We start from the raw sequence: 8,336 nt of genomic DNA on the forward strand, positions 1-8,336 counted from the left end.
AAAAAAAAAAAAAAAAAAAAAAAGTCCAAATCTCCCCGACCTACATGGTGAAAGGAAGAACTGATTCCCATAAGTTGTCCTACGGCCTCTACCTGCACTTCCAATCCCAGCGCTTGGAGGACCTGACAATAGGACCAGGAGTCCAAGGTCATTCCTAGCTACATACTGAGTTTGAGGCCAGCCAGGGATCCATCATGAGACCCTGTCTCAAAAACAAAACCTGACAATTGCCATCGAAAGTACTAATTTGGGCTTGGCAGTTAAGAGCACTGGTGGCTTTTCCAGAGGCCCTGAGTTCAATTCCCAAGCACCCACATATTGGCTTACAACTGTCTGTAACTCCAGTTCTAGGGGCTCTGGCACCCTCACACAGACATGCATACAAGCAAAACACCAATGCCTTTAAAATAAAATTAGATAAACCTTTAAAAAGAAAAGGAAGAACCAATTCAAGGAAGAAGCTGTCTCATGGCCGAACCCTGAGCTAGCCTTCTCCATGGGACCCCAGAACACCCACACGATGGTTAGTTGGAAGTGAAGGTGCTAGCCAGCTTTCCTAGCCTTAGGGTTGGGGTGTTGTGGTGGTTTGAATATGCTTGGCCCATGGGAAATAGCACTGCAAAGAGGCATGGCCTTGATGGGGTGGGTGTGGCCTTGTTGAAGGAAGTGAGTCACCGCAGGGGTGGGCTTTGAGGTCCTATGCTCAAGCTCTGCCCAGTGCAGGAAAGAGCCTCCTCCTAACTGCCTGCAGAAAACAATCTCCTGCCACCTTCAGATTAAGATGTAGAATTCCCAGCTCTTCCAGCACCATGTCTGCCTGCATGCTGCCATGCTTCTCACCATGGTAATAGTGGACTGAACCTCTGAAACTGTAAGCTAACCCTGATTAAATGCTTTCCTTGGTCACAGTGTTTCTTCACAGTGATGAAACCCTGTCTTTAAAACAGGTGTCAAAGGTTAGAGTCAACCTATTTAGTCCCAGTTGGGCCCTGGCCCATCTCAAGCTTAAGGGGAGACAGCTAAACGGTGCCCAGAGCAACCAGGCTTCGCCTAGAGCCCAGCTCAGGGCCACAGACCAGACTGCTGCTTGTTACTTGAATTTAAATTAACATAATGAGTTCAAGAGGTCCAATTACTCCAGACACAGAAAATGAAATTAGTGAGCACAGGCCACTACAATTGTATTCTAATCTGTCCCATCGTCTCCCCCATGAGGCAGGTTAGAAGAGGGGTCTGTCCTGGGGCCAGCTCTAAGTGATCTATTTAATCATAGTTCAGATGAAAGGATAGTGATCCAGGGAAGACAAGGAGCTCAGGGCTGCCCTCATGCTCCACCCCTGGGAGAGAAGACAAGATGTGGAGGGACAGGGCTAGAAAGATCTGCCTGCAATCTGCCAGGCCTTTGGGAGGCAGGCAGCAGGGGCAGTGCAAGCTGTGGTGGGATGATCAGGACATGCAGTTTCAAATCCCAGTCAGGCCACTTACAACCTTATCAAACACAAACCTTAAGAAGGGGATATAGCCAGTGGCAGTATCTCGAAAGCCTTTAATCCCAGCACTCAGGAGGCAGAAGCAGGAGGACCTCTGTGAGTTCAGGGCCAGTCTGGTCTACAGAATAAGCTCCAACAGCCAGCACTACATAGGGAAACCCTATCTTTAAAAAAAAGGTGGGGGAGGAGGGGCTAGAGAGATGGCTCAGCAGTTAAGACCACTGACTGCTCTTCTGGAAGTCCTGAGTTCAAATCCCAGCAACCACGCAGTAGCTCACAACCATCTGTAATGAGATCAGATGCCCTCTTCTGGTGTGTCTGAAGACAGCTACAGTGTACTTACATAAAATAAATAAATCTTAAAAAAAAAAAAAAAAAAAAAAAAAATAAAAAAAAAAAAAAAAAAAAAAAAAAAAGGAAGAGGGAAGAGGAGGAAGAGGAGGAGGAAAAGGAGGTTTTTCCATGTCAGGGTCGTGCTGACCCCTCTCTCTATGTGAGTTGCTGAGCTATGTCACTACCTAGTTCATGGGGACAGGAGGAGGAAGATGAATGATGCTTGGGGTGCCAAATGACCCACAGAATCTGTGCGGGGGTTGGGGGGGGGGGAACTGCTGTAACTGATAGATCTGTCTCTGCTTCCTGAGTGCTGGGACCAAAGGTTGTGCCTACTACAGCATTATTTCCAGCTTCTAGAGACGGCTTTTGAGGAAGTCTTGGTAGGTAGCCCAGGCTGACCCTGAACTCACAGTCTCCCTATTTTCACCTTCTGGGTTCTGGGATTGCACGTATGAACCTGCTGGCACCAGGGTTTTTTCTTTCTTTAATATTGTATGTGTGGATGGGGTACACATGTCAGGAGTGCACTAGTGTGAACACACTTGTGGAAAACAGAACTCGACTTGAGTGTCAGTCTTCTGGTTACATCTACTTTGTTTTAGAAACCAGGCCTCTCACTGCAGTGTCTGGAACCTGCCAAGTAGGCTAGGATGGCTGGCTAGAAAACCCCTAGGATTCCTCATCTCTCCTTCCTCAGTACTGGGATTCCAAATGTGTGCCACCAAGCCTGGTTTTTCACATAGCTTTTGGAGGATCTAACTCAGGTCCTCACGCTTGCACAGTAAGCACTTCATGAACTGAGCCATCTCTCCAGGCCAAGTCCTAGAACTTGGTTCAGTGATGCTTGGGAAAAAAAAAAAAAAAGACTAACAAAGCAGCTGTCCCAGGGAAAACAGTGCTCTTCCACTCACTTGTCCAGTCAGCTCTTCCTGAACTTACTTTCTTGTCTACGAAGATGAACAGGCCAGCTGTGATGCTGCGATCCCAGCAAAGGCACTAAAAGTCCCATTAAAATTATCTACTGGAGGATGGAGATCAGTGAATGGAGTACTTGTCTACCCCATAAGCCAGATGTGGATTGTTACAAGCCTATAATTCTAGCACTAGGGAGGTGAAGGTAGGAAGATCAAAAGTTCAAGGCTATCCTCAATTATATAGAGAGTCTGATGTCAGCCTAGGCTAAATACTCCCATCATCATCTGCAAGATAGATTATATGGATAGAGCCAGGCAGTGGTGGTGCTCACGTTTAATCCCATCACTTGGGAGGCAGAGGCAGGCAGATTTCTGAGTTCGAGGCCAGCCTGGTCTACAGAATGAGTTCCAGGAAAGCCAGGGCTATATAGAGAAACCTTGTCTCAAAAAAAAAAAAAATGGATATATGGATGAATGGATGAATGGATACATAGATAATAAATAGATGATAGGTAAGTAGATAGATACATAGATACATATATGATACATACATACATTTATACATAGATATATGATAGATACATAGTTGATAGATTGATACCTAGATGATAGTTACTTAGATACATAAATTATAGATAGATAGGTACATAGATGATAGTTACATAAATAATAGAATATAGATAGATGATAGATATATAGATACATAGATGATAGATAAATGATAGATACATAGAAGATAGATGATAGATAAGTAGATAGATAGCAATAAATAGATGATTAATAGCTACATAGATGATAGATTGTTACATAGATACATAAATTATAGATAGATGGTAGATATATACAGATATTAATAGATACATAGATGATAGATACATAGATGATAAATAGATAAATGATAGATATATAGATAGTAGATAGACATAGATAGATGATAGATATACAATAAATAGACGATAGATAGATAGATAGATAGATAGATAGATAGATAGATAGATAGATAGATTGATGGATAGACAGACAGACATGGCTGTAGTGCCTTTGCCTTCTACAAACTGAGTGGCTACAAGGCAGAGTTGTCCCTGAGAGTAAGACTGAGCCATCAGCTCCTTAAGAGGATTATTCATGAGTCTAAAAATAGAAATGCCACCAATGTGGAGGGAGAGTAGGCAAAGCAATTGTGGCCTACGCATGTAATGGAGCACTCTCGGAGCCTAAACAAAGGTGGTTGCTTCCAGCAACACCTGAGCCTCACCTCTCAATGAGGAGTCTAAGAGCCCCAGCATGAAGTGCTATGATGTCAGTGTCTGAAGTTTAGAGCCAGAGGAGGCTCATCTCTGTGATGGGCATCAGCTTGGTGGCACTGAGGAGGGCAGAGCCCACGGGTTGGCACAGGTCACCCTCTCTTGCCATCTGGAACTGGCTTCCCAAGTCCACTTCCTATGAGAAAAGAGTTGTGGTATGATGCTCTTGCTGTGTGCATGCTTTTCTGATGCCTGTTTAAAAGGTTTGGTGGTGCATACCTGTGATCCTAGCTGAGGAGAGAGGATGGCAAGCTCAAGGGTGATTGAGCTGCAGAAAAACTTCAAGGCCAAACTGGGCAGCCAGGCTAGCGAGACCTTGTCTTGACGTAAAAAGTAAGAGGATGTTTGGGGATATAGATAAGGGGTATGTTCGCCTAGTATGCGAGAGACCCCGGGCTCCAGTCCTCAGTAGCCCCCAAAATAACAGCAACAAGGAAAAGGATGGTTGAAGAAGGCTGTGAGTCACCTTGAAGGTCCTCGGAATCAAACGCAGGTCTTCAGCAAAAGCAACACATGTTTAACTGCTGAGCCATCTCCCTAGTCCCCTTTGTAGATCTTGGCTCTCCCCTCTCTCTTCTCAACATCCAGAAGGAGTTCTAAGACTGTCCCCAAATACTTTCCTTGTAGTACACCATTCTTCCCAAGCAGCCTTTCAAGCTTGCTGTCTTACTCCCCACGGCTGGCTCAGCCTGCTTCCTTATAGAACCCAAGATCACGGCCCCACCCACAATTGACTGGGCCTCCCCCATCCAATCACTAATTAAGAAAATTCCCCACAGCCTGATCTTATGGAAGTATTTCCATTCTCAGTTGAGGCTCCCTCCTCTCAGATGACTCTCACTTTTGTGTGTCAAGTGGACATAAAACCAGCCAGAGCAATAGTAATCACAGTTTTGAAGGAAAGCGCATATGAGGGGATCGTGGAAATGTGGAGCCTGACTTCAAAGCTACATGACTTTATTTCACAGACCTGTATGTTCGCACATACCTAGCTACATGGCCACTGGTGCTGAAACTACCACCGTGTGGGACAGAGCAAAGAGCAGTACAACAGAGAGAGACAGGCAAGAGCACTGCTCTCCACTCTGCTACCCACTGGGCTGCATCTCTGGCCAGCCTCATTCTTCTAGATGCTGAAGGCCCCAAGGGCAAGAACTAAGTTGACTTATCCCTGCTCCACAATGAGTTCAGGCCAACATCCTGTAGCCTACACATAGCCCAGGCCTTAGGAAGTGACTAGACACATACACATTCAGGCTAACATCCTGCACCCTGCAGATAACCTTAGGAGCGTGTGCATGTGCGCACACACACACACACACACACACACACACACACACACACACACAGGACTGGCCCAGTTCCTTTAAGTATGTCTCCTCATCTCACACAGAGGAGAGCCCTGAGGGTTGGAGGGTGTGAACTCTCCTTACCATCTCCCTGGCTATACCATGACCCCAACCAGAGTCACCACTAGCTAAAAACCAGATCGGGGAGCATGTTGCAGTAACTGGAATCCTTCAGGCTTTTCACAGTGGGAACTTGCCACCTTTGCCCCGGAACTGAACATGACCTTTCCCTTACAGAGCTGCTGATGACTGGGGTTCCAGGGGCCTAAGGCGGCCCTCACCCCTCGGCTGACCCCAATTCTGAAACCTCACTGCCATGTCGGAACTAGCTATAACTGATTCAGCTTACTGGGAAGAAACACATTAGACAAGCTTAGCATGGGGGTATATAAACCAGAAACCACCTTCTCATTGCTATTGAGTCACTGTACGATGATCGGTACTGGCTGACTTTCTCCTTGACATTTGTCACCCTAGCCCCCTTTCTGGACAGTGTCCCAAGGCACCAGGCCCAGTGCTCCTACAATGGGACATGAGCCTCCTCTTTGGTTCCTTGCAATGGTGTGGGCTGTCTCGGCCCCGTGGGTGAGGCTCAGGGTACATCATCTGTCCCTGCTGCCCAGACATAGTACCCAGTCTCTTGTCTCTTCCCTTCTGCAGCAGGCCCTTGTCCTGGGACTTTGGGGAAAAGACAAAGCCAGATGAGCTAGTGAGCCCAGAGGCTGCTCCCTTTGACGTGTTGCTATGCCTTCCAGCATGGGAAGCAGCCCTGCCCACATACTCCAGGTTCAGTAAGAAGCAGGCAGACCAGAAGCACCTGGCTCTCTTCTTGTGTGTTTGTGGACAGCAGGCCCTGGGGATGTCTTCCCCAGCTCTCCCGAAGGCTCACAGAGAACCCTGAAGCCCCCTTGCTCAAACCAAACCAAACCAAACCAGCACCTACTGGCTCACCCGGCCTAGAAATTGTTTTCTTCTTACAGAGGCTATTAGAATGGGAAGGGGGGGTGTGGTTCAGCCTGTAGAGTGTTTTCGTATAATGCCGAAGCCCTAGGTTCAATCCCCAGCACTGAATAAATAAGGTGTGGTGGAGCAGGCTTAGAATCCAATCAGAAGTTCAAGGCGATCCTTGGCTACACGGTGAATTTGAAACCAGACTAGGCATTAAACCATGTCTCAAAAACAAACAAGACCATGGTTATGCAGACAGGTAGACACAGCCCCTCACTGACTACCACAGAGTCCCAAAGCACATGGCTGCATAACTATTGGCTTAGTTAGGAAACACCGTGATCAAAAGCAAGTTGAGGAGGAAGGGTTTATTTGGCTTACATGTCCACTGCAGAGTCCATCACTGAAGGAAGTCAGAGCAGGAAATGACAGGGCAGGAACCTGGAGGCAGAGGATATCAGCAGGAGCTGATACAGAGACCATAGAAGAGTGACTGGCTTGCTCATGGCTTGTTCCGCCTGCTTTCTTATAGAGCCCAGGACCACCAGCCCAGGAATGACACTACACACTATGGACTGGGTCCTCCCCCATAGATCACTAATTGAAAAAACACCCTATGGACTGTCCTACAGCCTGATCTTTGGGGAATAATTTTTTAGTTGAGGCTCCATCGTCTGATGACTCTAGCTTCTGATAAGCTGACATAAAACTAGCCAGTACACTTTAATACATATATTCATACAGTAGTTTAGGTCTATACTAATTTTTCTGCACCCACATATGTGTATTTGTACTGCCATACATGTATACGTGTATACATGCCCTAATATAGGAATATAGGTATGCATTGTGTACATCCATCTTACTAGTGTGTACATCCATCTTACTAGTAGATATGATGTGTGTGAACAAACTCATGTGCATATATTTGGTGCTATGTCTCTGTTTGGGAGAACACATCCAAGCAGAATGGGTTTAAGTGGCTCCATCCCACACTTTCCAGTTTCCAATCCCTATTTTGCTTCACACTGTCCTCTGAGCTTTTGTATCTGGTGCAGGTACTGGCTCCACAGTGCCACCTGTTGACCAGCTTGTTTCTAGAGATAGCTACATGATAGATACATAGATGATAGTTACAGAGATACATAGATTATAGATAGATACATAGATGCCACTGTGCATCAGAGAGGAACGTGCATCAGAGGAGAAGCCCAGAGGATAGGGACACTACCAACACATCCCCTAAGATCACAGTGTCCCCAGATGGTCTCACAGTCCATTTTCAAATCTAAAGATGAGCTTCCTGTCATTCAAGCACTCGGAGGGAGCACCACCCAAAAGGGACAAAGTCTTGGTGAGCTTACAGAATGTGGCTTTTGCACTTCTGTGGCTTATAGGAGAAGCTAACCAAAATCCACACCTTGCCCTATACCAAACCTTGTACCTAGCCAGTGTTGGAGACAGTGTGGTGGCAATGGTAGCAGGGGCCCAGAGAGGGAATGTCAAGGCTGGGGGTGGGAGGATGGAGGAATTTTGGAAGCAAGATGGACTCCTTCGCCCTCCTGGAGGTTCCATCCAAACTCACCTCTTCTACTTCAGTCAGTGAATTTTTTTTTTAAAGATTTATTTATTTATTTTATGTGGATACACTGTAGCTGTCTTCAGACACACCAGAAGAGGGCATCATATCCCATTACAGATGTTTGTGAGCCACCGTGTGGTTGCTGGGAATTGAACTCAGGACCTCTGGAAGAGCAGTCAATGCTCTTACCCACTGAGCCATCTCTCCAGCCCCCACTCAGTGAATTTTTAAGATTTATTTTTATCATTTCAATTGTGGGCATTTGTGTGTGAGAGAGAGACTACGTGCGTGTGCATATATGCATGCAAGTGCCTGTGGAGGCCCAGAGCGGGACATTGGGTCTCCTGAAGCTGGACTTACTGGCAGTTGTGAGCCCTCGTACATGGATGCTGGGAGCCAAATTCCACAGAAGC

The sequence above is a fragment of the Mastomys coucha genome, unplaced genomic scaffold (genome assembly GCF_008632895.1).
Source record: "Mastomys coucha isolate ucsf_1 unplaced genomic scaffold, UCSF_Mcou_1 pScaffold6, whole genome shotgun sequence".
Classification (NCBI taxonomy): Eukaryota; Metazoa; Chordata; class Mammalia; order Rodentia; family Muridae; genus Mastomys; species Mastomys coucha.